The sequence below is a fragment of the Hyperolius riggenbachi genome, chromosome 9, assembly GCF_040937935.1.
Source record: "Hyperolius riggenbachi isolate aHypRig1 chromosome 9, aHypRig1.pri, whole genome shotgun sequence".
Taxonomy (NCBI): Eukaryota; Metazoa; Chordata; class Amphibia; order Anura; family Hyperoliidae; genus Hyperolius; species Hyperolius riggenbachi.
The window spans coordinates 279,124,282-279,140,945 of record NC_090654.1 but is presented as its reverse complement, the minus strand read 5'-3'; the positions used below and the strand labels follow the sequence as shown (position 1 = coordinate 279,140,945).

At 48.7% G+C, this 16,664-nt stretch overlaps 1 protein-coding gene across 1 annotated transcript in view; it reads right to left on the bottom strand.

Annotated features, from left to right (window-relative positions):
* ASB2 (ankyrin repeat and SOCS box containing 2) overlaps nucleotides 1-16,664 on the bottom strand; it is a 61,136-nt gene that overhangs the window by 43,701 nt on the left and 771 nt on the right. The gene's annotated exons all lie outside the window — the stretch shown is intronic.

The window sequence follows — 16,664 nt, the reverse complement described above, 5'->3', positions numbered from 1 at the left end:
TGATCTCTATTCTTGGAGCATAGCTGGTGCAGCGGTTGCTACCCGCTATCTCTTCTGTTTTGCCTCTCTGGATCGCGCTAGCCACTTTTTGCTAGCGCTGTGGATCCTTCTGTTCTGTCTCCTGGGATCGCGCTAGCCACTTTTCGCTAGCGCTGTGGATCCTTCTGTTCTGTCTCCTGGGATCGCGCTAGCCACTTTTTGCTAGTGCTGTGGATCCTTCTGTTCTGCTACTCTGTACCTGGATCGCGCTAGCCACTTTTCGCTAGTGCTGTGGATCCTATCTCTCGCTTGTCCCTGTTTTCGTGTGTCTGTCTTGTCTGCTACGACCGCTTGCTGGAGGCTCGGTGAGGTAACCGTTAAGCAAGCGTTCGCGTCCTCTGTTTCATGTTTGTCTGTTAATGGTTAGTTAGGCATGCTTGTCTCTATTGTGCTTATCACGTGGAGACCGCGCATAACCGCGTGCACTGTTGCGAATGAGTGCGGTGTTCGCGGTTAGCTAGCGTTTGTTATTTTCCGTATCTCCTCATTGTATTATTTGCTGTGCCTTTGCTAACCTCGTATTCTGTTCTGATCTGCCTTGTGTCACGTCTGGCGATCGCACCTCTCGCGATCGCATTCCTGTTTCATATCTGCTGTTGTGTGTGCACTGTCGCGGGGTGGCGACTAGGTTGGCGCACACACATACAACCTGTCCCTTTGCTCGTTCTCATTCGCAATCGCCTCTCTTGCGATTGTGTTCTGCGCTTCGTACAATTCCTGTCTGGCATTTGTGGAGGTACAGAGGATTGGTTCCTCTGCACTCCTCAGCGCCATCTGCCGACAGGAATTTCCCTCTACAGGTGCGTAGCACCTTTTGCTGGGTGCCTGCAAATATACGCTTGTGGAGGATTTCCGCCGTATCAGCACACGCGTTGTGCGCTGATCACGGAGAAAGTTCCACAATCGTTACATTTACCTTGTGGTTCCAGAGCAGGGGAGTCAAACTCAAATGTAAAGTGGGCTGAAAGTAAACACTGGGACCAAGTCGCGGGCCAACCTCAATATCTAGTAGCCAACCTGCCTCCCTTATGTTCCCTTGTGTCTAACGGCTACCTCCCCTACACAGTTCCCTGGTGTCTAGTGGCCCTCCTCCCTCCCTTATAAAGTTCCCTGGTGTCTAAAGGCTCTCCTCCCCTAAAAAATGTTTCTGGTGTTTAGTGGTCCTCCCTCTCCTATCCAGTTCCCTGGTGTCTAGTGGCTCCCTTCCTTATACAGTTCCCTGGTGTCTAGTGCTTTCCTCCTCGCTAACCCATATGGCTTCCCTGGTGATCTAGGGTTTCTCCTCCATTATAGCTTCCCTGGTGGTTTAGAGTGGGCCAAACATAATGCAAAGTGGGAAACCACTTGAGGGCTTAAAGCGGAACTGTAGATAGACAATAAACACATTGTTTCACTTACCTGGGGCTTCCCCAAGCCCCCAGCAGCTGTCCTGTCCCACGCTGTTCCTCGACCAGCCTCCGTTCTCCCGCCGCCAGCTACTTTCGGGTTCGCCGCCGGGCCACTGCGCCTGCGAGGCTCTGGCCACGCGTATCCTTTCTTCGCGTTCCCCGCTATTGCAGAGGGGGAACGCGAAGAAAGGATGCGCTTGGCAGGGCTGCGCTGGCATCGAATTACAAGTCGCGGTACGGGACGGAGCGGCGGTGGGAGAACGGAGGCTCGCTCAGGACCTGCGCGGGACAGGACAGCTGCTGGGGGCTTGGGGAAACCCCAGGTAAGTGAAACAATGTGTTTATTTTCTCTCTACAGTTCCGCTTTAATTCAATGGCTCTTGAGGCCAAATTTGGCCATAGTTTGACATGTATGTTCTAGAGACTCTTCAGACCCCTCCAGGCTACTTCATTGACCCGGCCTTCCATCCGTATTGCCGCTGTGTGCCCCGTTCCTGCCAGCGACTGGGAGCAGTTGGAGCCGGATGCATGCGCAGTACACTTTGTGTGCCCCTGTGCATTGTGCTCCCGCATGGCTGTGCGCTACAGCCATGGCCAAGAGCATCCTGGGCATGCGCAGTTTGGAAAGAATCAAAATTGCAGGAGCGAGTACAGAAAGGGTGTGTGTATGGACAGTGAGGCATACAGCAGAAAGCCGGAAGGAATGCCGAGAGTCGGTGAGTAACGCCTTCTCCTCCTATGCTCTACTCTCGACTTTGCATGGGGGGGCAGGGTTGCCACCTCATCCCTTTAAATACTGGCACATCTAATTTATACAGGTTCTGGGTCTACTTACACATAATCAGTGCCTAAACTGCATCTAACCACAAAGCAAGTATAATTCATATGTACCGGTATTTAACCACATAACGACCGCCTAATGCCGATAGGCGCCAGCAAGTCGTTTGTGGTTTTCCATGGAGCGGCTGTTCCATGTCAGTTCACTGAGGGTGTCTCTGTGAACAGCCTGCGAGCCTCCGATCGCGGCTCGCAGGCGAAATGTAAACACGCAGGGAAGAAATCCCCGGTGTTTACATCATACGGCGCTGCTGTCGCAGCAGCGTCATTAAGGAGTTCGGCGATCCCCAGCCTCTGATTGGTCGGGGATCATCGCAGTCTGATAGGCTGAAGCCTATTAGAGGCTGTACAGGACAGATCGCTGTTCTCCTTAGCGGTGCTGCTGCGACAGCAGCGCCGTATGATGTAAACACCAGGGATTTCTTCCCCGCGTGCTTACATTTCGCCTGCGAGCCGCGATCGGAGCCCCCCCTCCCCCCCCCCCGCTAAACCAAAACAGCCGGCGGCGATCAGACCTGCCCAGCAGGACATCCCCCTAGTGGGGGAAAAAGGGGGGCAGTCTGATCGCCCTGCCTGCCTGCTGATCTGTGCTGTGGGCTGGAGAGCCCACGCAGCACTGATCAGCGAAATATCCCCTGGTCCTTAAAGGGAATGCCCAAGCAAAATAAAAAAATGAGTTTCACTTACCTGGGGCTTCTACCAGCCCCTGCAGCCATCCTGTGCCCTCGTAGTCACTCACTGCTGCTCCAGTCCCCCGCTGGCAGCTTGCCGACCTCGGAGGTCGGCGGGACACATTGCGTACATTTTTACGCATTCCCACTAGTGCAGGAACATTAACACATACATTTTTACGCATTACTGGTTCAATGCGTAAAAATTTACGCATTGAACCCGTAACGCGTAAAAATGTATGTGTTAATGTTCCTGCACTAGCGGGAATGCGTAAAAATGTACGCAATGCGTCCCGCCGACCTCCGAGGTCGGCAAGCTGCCAGCGGGGGACTGGAGCAGCAGTGAGTGACTACGAGGGCACAGGATGGCTGCATGGGGCTGGTAGAAGCCCCAGGTAAGTGAAACTCATTTTTTTTATTTTGCTTGAACCTTCCCTTTAAGTGTTTAAAGGAAACCAGAGATGAACGCTTTGGCACAATCCCCCAATAGATTTTACTAAATAAATAATACTAGACCTGGTATTTTTGCAGCTCTGGTGTGCTGTTTTTTGTGTTTTTTTTTTTACTATAACTCCATGCAAAACACAGTTAATCATAAGAGCATATTATTTAGTGGGCTGTGTGCAAAATGAAATTGCCATTTCTAAAAACCTCTTATCGGTAACAAGTATAGATTTAAAAAAAAAAAAACGTTTTTCAATATACCCTTACATTAGCAGCTCCTCCCATCTCATCACAGCTCTCTGTGATGCTGCAAATATACAGAACAGGAAAGCGGAACCAGAAGGGGGCAGGCTTGGGCTTGAAAAGACATCAGAGAAGACCGACTCCGCTATAATGATTCCTGAGCAAAGCCAGACTAAATGCTCAGTCGGGGATTTTATCACGGCTGATAACAAGCAGGCTGAGCAGTGAAGGATGAAACAGAGAGCAGGGTAGGTGTTTTCTCGAATGTCTCCACTGATATATATGGTAAAATACATGAGGGTGCCTCGTCTCTGGTTTACTTTAAAGGGATGAGGTGGAAATCCTAGGGGGAGGGACACTTGGGAAGAACGTAAGCTGTCCTTCCACCATCAGGCGCCCATAGGCTGGAGCCTCAGTGCCTTGATGGTAATCCGACCCCAATTTTTGCAAGTATGGCACCCAGTGCAGCGTATCGGCTGCTTATACTTCACAAGGTGAGTATTGGTTGGGGATAGCGGTTTGTGTCAGCTATTGAAAAGGTGGTTTAGGGTGTGGGGTAGAGGGAGGTTAGATAGGTCGTTGTGTCACAAGGTTAGGGTTAGGTGGATCGTCAGAGGAGAGGTGGAGGTCAGCCATCAGGAAAGGTATAGGGCCCTGGCACAGTGCGGCAAATTGCTGCACTGCTACCGCAGCCTAATGAAACCCTATGGGAAAGTTCATACTTCCCATGTTGCGGTACGTTGCACCAGAAGTGCCTAATCTAATGCTAGTGCAGAACTACGTTATTGTGAGTTTTTTTTTTAAATAGTTGACGTCATGGCGCGCATGCGCGGAAATTTATATGAGGGTTAAGCTGCGTACAAACGCAAGAATGAGGCGACTGATAACGACCACATGAGCCAATAATCTGGAGTAGGGACAGCAAATCCCGAAGGATCAATTTAGCCAAGCAATGGCCGACTGCTTTGTCCACGTTGCATGCCCCACCCGTCACGTGATGTCTCGTGTGCGCACTCTGTCGTCCCTCCGTCTCCCCACATAGCAACAGAGCGCGTCATCAGCTGTACAGCTGACACGCTTCTGTATAGTCCGGCTTGGCGATGTAGTCCGAGGTCATCCCATGAGGTTAGGGTCAGGAACGAGAGTTAAAATATAGTATATGTAAGATGCAGAGCAGAGGAAAAGTTGTCTCCAAAATCCGCTCAAGCATGGAGGGTGGGGGAGGGGGGGTATATGGTTTTTGGAGCAACTGTTGTTTGTGACTCATGTGAGAGGCATACTAACCAGAAATAGCCGTTATTTCAGAATTGCAACACCGGCCATTTCTTCTAAAGAACATCTGATGATTGGTGCCAACTTCACCGCCTAGGAAGGCAACCCCTTAGATTGTACCCCTATTCGGTAGGGCCCTCTTCCCCAAGTGATGATCTCCTTCACCACCATATGACTCAGGTAGTTGTCTTCTAAATTTATCACAGGGTGGTTTGTAGGCTACATATCTCCCAGGGCAAGGGGTGTAAAAATACCGCTCCCCCCTAGACTCGAGCACACTTACAATGCGGTAGCCAGAATTGCCCTCCAGTATTAGGTAGCCTCCAGTACAGGTAGCCAGAGGTACCCCCCAGTATGAGTAGCCTGTTGTTGCACCTTGTATAGGTAATCAGAGATACTCCCCCAGTATAACGTCTCCAGATGTCTCCCGGACCCTGTCTGGGGGAGGGGGGGACGTGTTTTCGAGCAAATATTGTTGGTGACTGATGTATAAGTCATATTGACCTAACAAAAATAGTTATCATTTCACAATGCAACACCAGCCATTCTTTCTGGGCCAAAACATCTGATTCGTGCCAACTCCACTCTCCAGCAAGACAAGCCGCCAAACATACAAAAAAAATCTTCTGGAGTCTATTCTCAGGGAGGTCCTGCATTTTCCCAGTGAAATTGTTATTTGTCTCCGCCCACTTTTTGGTTATGGGGATAAAAAGTATCCTATATGATATCCCAGGTAATGTACTATGTGTGTGCCATATTTCATTCAAATCCATTCAGCCATTGTTGCATGATTGAGTAAAATATTAGTGAGATTATGCTGTTGCTAATCTTTTAGAGCAGAGAGGAAGTTCTGAGTTCAGGTGCGCTTTAAGTATAAGCACATTAACACTTTCAGTATCATAGTAGTTCTTAACAAGCTGAACTTTGGTTTTCAGTGTTATCTAACCCTGATCTAATCTGGCTGCATTCACTTTGCGAAAGTGGATAATTTTATACCGCAGCATCATCACACGTGGAAACCGTCCCGGTAAACATCAACCATCTGTCCGTCCGGCCGCCTCAGTCAATCATGACTCTGACTCTGCAGGAGGAGACTGAGGGAAGCCTCTGGCCAAATACCAGAGAATTCCCCTGATCCTCCCCAGCAGGGCTCGGTGTGCAGCATCCTCAGCAGTGATACTGATTACCCAGAGATTATCTCCAGCCCGGTACACAACGCTTCTACATTCTCTCATAGCAGTGCTCCTCATACACCACATGCGTCGTTAGGGGGCGGGAGCCGGGACAAGGTCCTCCAGCACCCAAGGCTGAGACACCAAAGTGCGCCCCTCCATCCCTGCCACCCCAGCCATCACACACTGATTGCTATTAGACTAAGAGGCGCCACAGGGCCCACAACCTCCCCAACACCTTAATATCTAGTTATCTGGCTTGCAGTCACTGCCATGTATCCCCTTTTCTTATTTCTTTCTGCTTCAAACACAATTAGGAATGACAGCTGAATGAATTCTGCGCCCCCTCCTACACTGCACCCTGAGGCTGGAGCCTCTCCAGCCTATGCCTCGGCCCGGCCCTGGGCGGGATCCAGGGGCTAGAGTTCAGGATCTCCGCCCACTGTGCCCCGTATGTCAGGGCACCGTGGCGTCACAATAGGAGCTGCAGCCCATGCATCCACGAGGAGGGGCCCGCTCACGGCGGTTTTGGGGGGCAGAAGGGGTGGCAGCATGAGGGGAAAGCTTGGCCACACATTGGCGGGGGTGGGACAGTCCCCTTCCTCCCTCACCTTGGGCTCTCCCCTCAGCGCGCTCCCCTTCGGCATTAATTGGTGGCAGCAAAGAAAACATACCTCCATCCACGCGCCGGAGGTTCCAATCTCTAAGTGTCTGATGCTACTTCCTGATTAAACAGGAAGTAGCGCGAGGCACTTAGAGATGACGTTAAGGTAAGTGCCTGTTTTTAATATTGGGAGGTGGGTGCGGACGGCTCTCCCTGGTGCTGGCCACGCTTGGGGGGGGGTTGTCGCCTGCGCCACCCAACCTCCCCCTCTGGGGTGCTGCTGTGGTTCCTCATGAAGGAGGTAAGGAAGCGGTTAGAGAAATGCTGAGATTGGACCATACTATTTCTAATGTTCAGATTAACTTTATTATGCCCCTTCTGGAGTTGGTCCTTGAGAAAAATTATTTTTTTGTTCCAAGATACTTTCTTTTTACAATTACAGGGTACCTCGATGGGCTCGAATGCTGCTCCTGTTTATGCCAAAATTTATGTTGATCAATTTGAGAGGGAATATATTTATCAGAATGAAATGTATTTACAGTCTGTCTGTATATGGAAAAGATATATAGATGATATTTTTTTAATTTGGACAGGGTCTAGATCATCTTTTGAAGTGTTTCATAGCTATTTACAACAAGCTTCTCCTTACTTTTTTTTTTTTATATGCATGGCTATGTTTAAATGTTCCCCTCTGGAAAGTCCTTAGCGATTTTTTCGATAGGATATTGTTTATCTTTTGCCTGTAGCTACCATTCGCCATCTCATGTGCTGCGATTGAGTACCGCATTTATTATTTTTACAGTTCATTTTTTCATTATTACCAACAGGTGCCGGGTTGTGTCTGGTTGGAACAGATACCTCTTTACTAATTCAATTCATTTTTATGACTGTATATATCCTCTGGTCAAGGTTAGTGTTAGACTGTTTCACATATATATTTTTTCTTTTGCTTGGTTGTGTGGAACACCTATGTTTACACAATGACTTTCTCCTCTCTTTTGCATTGGCCACATGACATCTTGCTGATGGATGGCTAGTATGCCCTTGTGTTTCACTACAGTCATGCGGCTCATGATTGGTGATGAGCCATTTGATTTGTATAGTTTTTTCTTCTCTGGAATACTAATGGGTAACTTTTTCTCCACGTTGGCTCTTGTTTTCTTTTATCTTTTCTGCTCTCTTGTTTTCCACCTTCATTCATATATTCTTTTCTGGTGGGCTGTTACTAAATCACATTGAAAGTGATTTTTTTATTGATTTTAATGTGTATGTATTTGTTTAATTTATAGATAATCCTCTATGCTTTGTGAAGGCCTGACGAAGGGTCAATAACCCGAAACGGACTAGTGTCGTCGCCTGAACTAAAGTTACCTTTTTTCATCAAACAAAAGCACACAGTGTCTATGATCTGCTTTTTGTATTGCTTTTTATATGTCTGTACCACAAATTCTTCTGCTGCTTTAGAAAGAATTTTCTACCTTTTTGAAGAAGAAAAATAATTTTTTGTGAATATAATAAAGTGTGAAACAAAAATTTTGGAAACAGATGGCTATTTTGTGGCTTCACTTGATTTAAATTGATCCTCCTATAAAGAAACCTGGTACTATTTGAGCATAGTGGTGTGCTCAAGTGTGGATCGTTATACTAACAAGAGTTCCTTTTCTGTTACCTGGGACTCATTCCCAACCATATTGAAACACGTGCCGCTGTGATTCCCAGGCAATGAGATAGCCTAGGACCCCGCGGTCCCCCCGGTTGTATGGGGGCATTGGGAAGCCTCCCCGTGGCGCTCCTGGATAGTGCTAATGTAGCATGAACTAATACCCGCAGGACGATCGCTTTGCGGTATTGGTTTTTTGACACTGCATAGTTTGGCATGCGAAAGCAAATGCATATTTACATGAGCATTGCCTCATGAATAGCCAATTAGGCCAGATTTGCAAAGCCAGACTTGCTAGGGTTAAACTTGGTGTTTAAGCACGCATACATTTTCTCATGGAAAGCATTTTTTCAGGAGAAGAAGCCCTGCCCCCAGGGCCGGTGCAAGCAAGAAGGAGTAGCGCCCTGCACCCAGGGCCGGTCCAAGCAAGAAGAAGTAGCGCCCTGCCCCCAGGGCCGGTCCAAGCAAGAAGAAGTAGCACAGCAGCAGAAAGGGGGGTCGGACCCCCCCCCCCCCCCCCTCCCTCACCTGGGTCCCCCATCTGTGCTCCCCCTCCAGGACTTACGAGGCGACACTGTGAAAAAAAGTTAAATACCTGGCTGGTAGTTGTAGCCGTAGGGGACGCCATCTGCGTCTTCCGTTCCATTCCGCTGCGGGTTCTTATCAAGATGCTCAGGCCCCGACCCTATCCCTCGGGTCGTCCTGATTTTCCCCAATAAAGATGGCCGCCAGCCTCGCCGCACATCTTGCAGTGCCTGCGCAGTTCGTATAGTCGTGAGTGCGGCTGCGCAACTCTAACTCCTCCTCCAGTCCTGAACTGCGCAGGCGTGGCAAAACGTGTGGCGAGGCAGGCGGACATCCTTATTGGGGAAAATCAGGACGACCCAGGGGATGGGGTCGGGGCCTGAGCACAGGGTGTAAATTGTAAAGAACCCGCAGCGGAATGGAACGGAGGACGCGGATGGCGTCCCCTAAGGCTACTACTACCAGCCAGGTATTTAACTTTTTTTTCACAGTGTCGCCTCGTAAGTCCTGGAGGGGGAGCGCAGATGGGGGACTAGACTGACTTCATGAACAATCACCGCAATGTACTGGAGTGTATTCAGTCACAGTCAGACAACTGTATGTTGCTCTGTCCACAGTTCCATCTTTTCATTCCCTAACAGTGATAACCTCAAACCCACCCCATCTGCACAACTGTGTCTTTCAGGAAGTCTTCACACATTAATAATTATGCGGCGTATGCTACGCTGCGGGTCGGCTAGTTAGCTTGATTTCATTGCGTGACAGTCAGAGTGTGTGCTGCAGGGCTGCTGCAGCTGCTATGTGTCTGTGTGTGGGTGCTGTGCACAGACCAGGCCAGCTATTAGCCTTAGCTAGCTACAGTATAGGTTAGGGAATAGGATTACTGTGATATTGGCCTCAATTCACTAAGATCATGCTGGAGATAATAAGGCAAGAGAATACTTACCTCCACACAGTAGGAGAGTTATCTTATCTCTTCATTCCTTATGTTACCTCCTCTGTAGTTAATTTACCTCCTCTGTAGTTAATTTACCTCCTCTGTAGTTAATTTACCTCCTTTGTAGTTACGTTACCTCCTCTGTAGTTAATTTACCTCCTCTGTAGTTAATTTACCTCCTCTGTAGTTACGTTAACTCCTCTGTAGTTATTTTCACACGCAGTTAATGAACAGCCTGTCTTTAACTCTGGAGTTATTTTAAGGATTAAAGAGTTAACTTAAAGACAGAAGAGTTAACTTTAGGTTTGCCTGAGGTAAAATGTTTCCTGAATACTACATGCCTTATCACCATGGTAACAACTCGAGAAGCGTTATTAAAGACAGGAGATAAGCTTAGTGAATTGAGGCCATTGTCTAGTTAGTACTGTAGTACTGCAGTCAGTGCTAGTAGTTGTTAGAGTAGTAGTACTACTGTGTTAGCTTACTACAGAACTGCTTTGCTGCTGAGCAGTGCCAGTGTGACAGTTAGTGTCTTCTCCTCTGCTGTCTGACTGTCACTCGGCACGTGGCACTTGGCACGTGCCATGTGCAAAGTGCCATGTGCCACTGCAAAGTCCGGCATGCTCCTGGCAGACGTTACACCTGCTGCTGCATTGCCCTGCTCCTGCTGCCTTTTCTGCTCCCACCGCCTGGGTGCCATGGGCCACTGCTGCTGTGCTGATACCACCTATATTTAACCCAAAACACAATTGCTGCATAATTTTTTGGAGGTGTCTGGGCTGAAAACTGCCATGTCCCAGTTGTGCGGTTGGACTTTGGACACAATGTGGGCTGCATGACCGCTGTCTGGAACCTAGTCCTGATGTTAATTGACAACCATTTTTTTTTGGGGGGGGGGGGGATTTGGGGGGGGGGGATTTCAAGTCCCCACATCATCAATTAGTGTTTCCCTTTAAAAATAAAAACAAAAGTTTGCTTTCCTAAAACAGAAAGAATTTGCGATAATTCAGGTTGGAGTGAGCTCGAGATGTCTTTTCAGCAGGCACCACTGCTGAATATATGCAAATTAACCATTGTACCCTTAGAAGCTAAACACACCTCCAGAACCGCTGGAATGCAATGATGTGTCAGCTTGTTAATATGTACAGAGCCATAATAATCCAACATGCATACAGACTGTTTCGGATTGTTTGATCCTCATCAGTGCATGGCATGGATTAATTTGGCTCTATGGAGTAGGGCTTGTAAATCCGAGAAGCACAGACTAACCAGCAAGCTCATGGTGACCCAGAACTCATTGGAGTGTGTAAGGGACTACAATGGTCCTAAAAGCCCCCTTACTAAGATGTTAAGAAAAACAAAAGTTTGCTTTCCTAAAACAGAAAGAATTTGCGATAATTCAGGTTGGAGTGAGCTCGAGATGTCTCCCAGAGCACCACTGCTGAATATATGCAAATTAACCATTGTACCCTTGGAAGCTAAACACACAGAACCGCTACATAAGTAGCTCGTGAGTATGGGCCATTAGAGTGGTTAATCCTAGTGATCACATGATAATGAGCCATTCAGATACATTCTTCTTCTGCTGGTGGATGGGAACAGCAGTAACAGCTGTCACAAGAACTAGAAGCATTTACTTATTATCATTTAGTATGTATATAGCACCAACATCTTCCACAGCGCTGTACAGAGTATATTGTCTTGTCACATAACTGTCCTCTAAAGAGAATCTGAAGCAAGCAAAAAATCATCTTTTTTTTGTTCAGAATCTTTTTCAGCAGTGCAGCATTAGGCAAGATGATTCGCTGCATCCCCGTGGCATTACGAGGTCTTTATTCCCCCCTCAAGTCGCAGATTTTGCAGCCCGGGGGAGGCAGAGCTTTGGGCTGTAGCTCCGCCTCCAGTCCATTCAATCACCGCTAATCGCCACCTCTCCCCGCCCCTTTCAGTGAAAGAAGGCTGAGAGGAGTGGGGAGAGGCGGCTGAATTCGCATGTAATGTGCAAATTTCTGCCGCGTACGTACGTTCTTTTTTTTTTTCAAACACGCGAAAATGCAAACTTTAGAAGAAGCGCGATTCTCCATTAACTTTCATTGGATACAAAACGCATGCAAATTTTAATAAGTGTGAACCCTGCCTTGAAATGTTTATGAATGAAGGAACATTTACACAAACAAAAGCTGTAAGTGAGTTCCCCTAATATAGAGATTTCCACTCACAACTATTTCCGGCAATCATAAGTCTTCCACCACCTTAGCGGTATGGACGAGCTCAGCTCGTCCATTACCGCCAGAGGGTGCCGCTCAGGCCCTGCTGGGCCGATTTTGATGAAATAAAGAGCAGCACATGCAGCCGGCACTTTGCCAGCCGCGTGTGCTGCCCGATCGCCGCCGCTCTGCGGCGATCCGCCGCGAGCAGCGGCGAAAGAGGGTCCCCCCAGCCGCCTGAGCCCTGCGCAGCCGGAACAAATAGTTCCGGCCAGCGCTAAGGGCTGGATCAGAGGCGGCTGACGTCAGGAGACGTCCATGACATCACTCCGCTCGTCGCCATGGCGACAAAGTAAGCAAAACACGGAAGGCCGCTCATTGCGGCCTTCCGTGTTACTTTTGGCCGCCGGAGGCAATCAGAAGAACGCCTCCGGAGCGCCATCTAGTGGGCTTTCATGCAGCCAACTTTCAGTTGGCTGCATGAAATAGGTTTTTTTTATTTAAAAAAAACCCTCATGCAGCCACCCTGGCGATCTTAATAGAACGCCAGGGTGGTTAACTTCTATAATGAAGAGTGATAATTGTCCACAGTGCTGTTTGACTGTGCTGTGTCCCTCTAGAGAATCCCTCCATCCTTCACAACCACTCCCATCACTGACCTCAGCTGACCTCTAGAGCAGATTCGTGTAGCCAGGGATTTACTGGAAATGATCACAAGCAGTGCTGGTTCTGTGCAAAGGCCACATAGGCTGTGACCTAGTTTAGGATGCAATAGATGAGAGGGGCTGCACATATGACTCCTGGCAGTACAGCTTCCTTGCCATGGCATCTACCAGGAGGGGGGAAAGGGAGTTAAAGGACAACTGAAGTGAGAAGACTATAGAGGCTGCCATGTTTATTTCCTGTTAAACAATACCAGTTGCCTGGCAGCCCTGCTGATCTATTTGACAGCAGTAGTGTCTGAATCACACCAGAGACAAGCATGCTGCTAATCCTGTCAGATCTGACAATAATGTCAGAAACACCTGATCTGCTGCATGCTTGTTCATGGTCTATGGCTAAAAGTATTAGTGACACAGGATCAGGAGGACTGTCAGGCAATGTGCATTGCTTAAAAGGAAATTAATATGGCAGCCTCCATGTACCTCTCTTCAGATTCCTTTTAAAGGATACATGAAGCAAAAATAATCAGATTTACTTACCTGGGGTCCCTCTAGCCTCTGAATGCCTATGTATCCCACTCTCAGACAATCTCATGGGGTTCCCTCCGTATCGGCCGCCGACCCGGCCAAGCCGCAGGCTCCTGCGCATGCACACGGGTGGACACATAGGGCCTGATTCACAAAGCGGTGCTAACCCAGTTAGCACGCCTAAAAGACTTTAGGCATGATAACCATTGCACCATGCTGGTGAAAAGCCAGTTTAGGCGTGATAAGTTTAGGTGTGATAAGTTTAGGTGTGATAAGTTTAGGCATGCTAAGTTTAGATAAGTGTAGATAGCGTGCAAAGTCCCGCACGCAAAGCAGCGCCATTAAACTCTATGCGAAGTGCACCAGACTTTGCTAGCGCAAAACTTTTGATCAGCTGTGCACTGCGGTGCTAACGCAGTTGGTGCTTAAACTTATCATGCCTAAACTTATCACACCTAAACTTATCATGCCTAAACTTATCACACCTAAACTTATCACACCTAAACTTATCATGCCTAAACTGAGTTTAGGCATGATAAAGGGCTTTTCACCAGGGTGCTAACTGTTAGCACCGCTTTGTGAATCAGGCCCATAGGCTGCTACAGGTTGGAGGAAGCCCCAGGTAATTAAATCTGTTTTTTGCCACATGCATTCTTTAAAAGGAAATACATATGGCAGCCTCCATATCCCTCTCACTTCAGTTGTCCTTTAACCTCCTTAGCGATATGGACGAGCTCAGCTCGTCCATTACCGCCGGAGGGTGCCGCTCAGGCCCTGCTGGGACGATTTGCTTCAAATAAAAAGGTGCACACGCAGCCGGCACTTTGCCAGCCGCGTGTGCTACCTGATCGCCGCCGCTCTGCGGCGATCCGCCGCGAGCAGCGGCGAAAGAGGGTCCCCCCAGCTGCCCGAGCCCTGCGCAGCCGGAACAATCAGTTCCGGCCAGCGCTAAGGGCTGGATCGGAGGCGGCTGACGTCACTCCGCTCGTCGCCATGGCGACGAGGAAAGCAAAACAAGGAGGGCAGCTCATCGCAGCCCTTCTTGTTATTTCTGATCGCCGGAGGATGCGCCAGGAGCGCCCTCTAGTGGGCTTTCATGCAGCCGACTTTCAGTTGGCTGCATGTAATAGATTTTTTTTATAAAAAAAAAACCCTCCCGCAGCCGCCCTGGCGATCTTAATAGAATGCCAGGGTGGTTAAAGGACACCCGAGGCGAAAATAAACTAATGAAATAATCAATTGTATCTATCTTCCTTCTCCTAAAAATGACTTTTTATGATATTCCATAGGTTTATTTTATTTTTAAATCTACTTTTTAAGCTTTAACTGTTTTATTGTTTTTACTCAATGACACATTCATTGACATTTGCCCTTTTTATCTCTTTCCTGTTCTCAGAAGCCATATTCTGCTAGGAAAGTGTTTTATAGTTGGAATTTCTTATAAGTGAGGGTCACACTGTAGTTACTTCCTGTCTGAATCAGGACTGAGTCAGCCACTTACATACCTGATATTTAAAGGGACACTGTAGGGGGGTCAGGGGAAAATGAGTTGAACTTACCTGGGGCTTCTAATGGTCCCCCGCAGACTCCTGTGCCCAAGCAGCCACTCACCGATGCTCTGGCTCCGCCTCCATCTCACTTCTGGAATTTCAGACTTTAAAGTCTGAAAAACACTACGCCTGCGTTGCCGTGTCCTCGCTCCTGCTGATGTCACCAGGAGTGTACTGTGCAGACACAGACCATACTGGGCCTGCGCAGTACGCTTCTGGTGACATCAGTGGAAGCGAGAACACGGCAACACAGGCGCAGTGGTTTTCAGACTTTAAAGTCTGAAATTCCAGAAGTGAACCGGAGGCGGGGCCGGAGCATCGGTGAGTGGCTGCGTGGGCACAGGATGTCTGCGGGGGACCATTTGAAGCCCCAGGTAAGTTCAACTCATTTTCCCCTGACCCCCCTACAGTGTCCCTTTAACTCTGTCAGACAGAGAAAGAAAAAAAAGAAACACAGCCTAGTTATGTGTGTGCTAGGCACTGTACATACCCATGTCTATCTCATCATGTCACCTCGGGTATCCTTTAAAGAGAACCCGAGGTGTGTTTAAAGAATGTTATCTGCATACAGAGGCTGGATCTGCCTATACAGCCCAGCCTCTGTTGCTATCCCAAACCCCCCTAAGGTCCCCCTGCACTCTGCAATACCTCATAAATCACAGCCATGCTGTGAGGCTGTGTTTACATCTGTAGTGTCAGTCTCAGCTGCTCCCCCGCCTCCTGCATAGCTCCGGTCCCTGCCCCCGTCCCTTCCCTCCAATCAGCAGGGAGGGAAGGGATGCAGGCGGGGACTGGAGTTCTGCAGGAGGCGGGGAGAGCAGCAGACTGACACTATAGAGATAAACACAGTCAGCTCTGACAAGCTGTTTGTCAGCAGCGTGGCTGTGATTTATAAGGGATTGCAGAGTGCAAGGGGACCTTAGTGGGGTTTGGGATAGCAACAGAGGCTGGGCTGTATAGGCAGATCCAGCCTCTGTATGCAGATAATATTCTTCAAACCCACCTCGGGTTCTCTTTAACCAGCTGAGCGGTTTGGACGAGCTCAGCTCGTCCAACACCGCCAGCGGCTGCCGCTCAGGCCCTGCTGGGCCGATTTTAATGAAATAAAAAGCAGCACACGCAGCCGGCACTTTGCCAGCCGCGTGTGCTGCCTGATCGCCGCCGCTCTGCGGCGATTCGCCGCGAGCAGCGGCGAAAGAGGGTCCCCCCAGCCGCCTGAGCCCAGCGTAGCCGGAACAAAAAGTTCCGGCCAGCGCTAAGGGCTGGATCGGAGGCGGCTGACGTCAGGACGTCGGCTGACGTCGATGACGTCACTCCGCTCGTCGCTATGGCGACGATATAAGCAAAACAAGGAAGGCCGCTCATTGCGGCCTTCCTTGTTTATTCTGGGCGCCGGAGGCGATCGGAAGATCGCCTCCGGAGCGCCCTCTAGTGGGCTTTCATGCAGCCAACTTTCAGTTGGCTGCATGAAATAGTTTTTTTTTTATTTAAAAAAAACCCTCCCGCAGCCACCCTGGCGATTTAATCAGAACGCCAGGGTGGTTAAGAGTCTTGGATTTGTGCTCACAGGCCAAAGCCTAGTATGCTTGCTTGCAGTATTATACATGTTGCAGGGTTAGTGTTTGGACACATCCTTAACAGAGGAGTCTTTGTGTGGCGTGTCTAATTACACAGAATCATGCATTTCTTGTTTGTTTGTTATGCAGTCCCTTCATCTTTTAATTTGTTCTAGGGACACATGCTGAACTTTGAACAGCCTGTTTTTTTTTTGTTGTTGCTGTTATTTAACGAGTCTCTGTGCATGCATTGGTGCGCAGAGGGTTAATGATTTGCGTCAATTATGTGTAGAGAATTAAAAATCAAACAAACAAAAACTGACTAAATCCCTGCTGATGACCGTCTAACTAAAGAATAGTACAACTGGG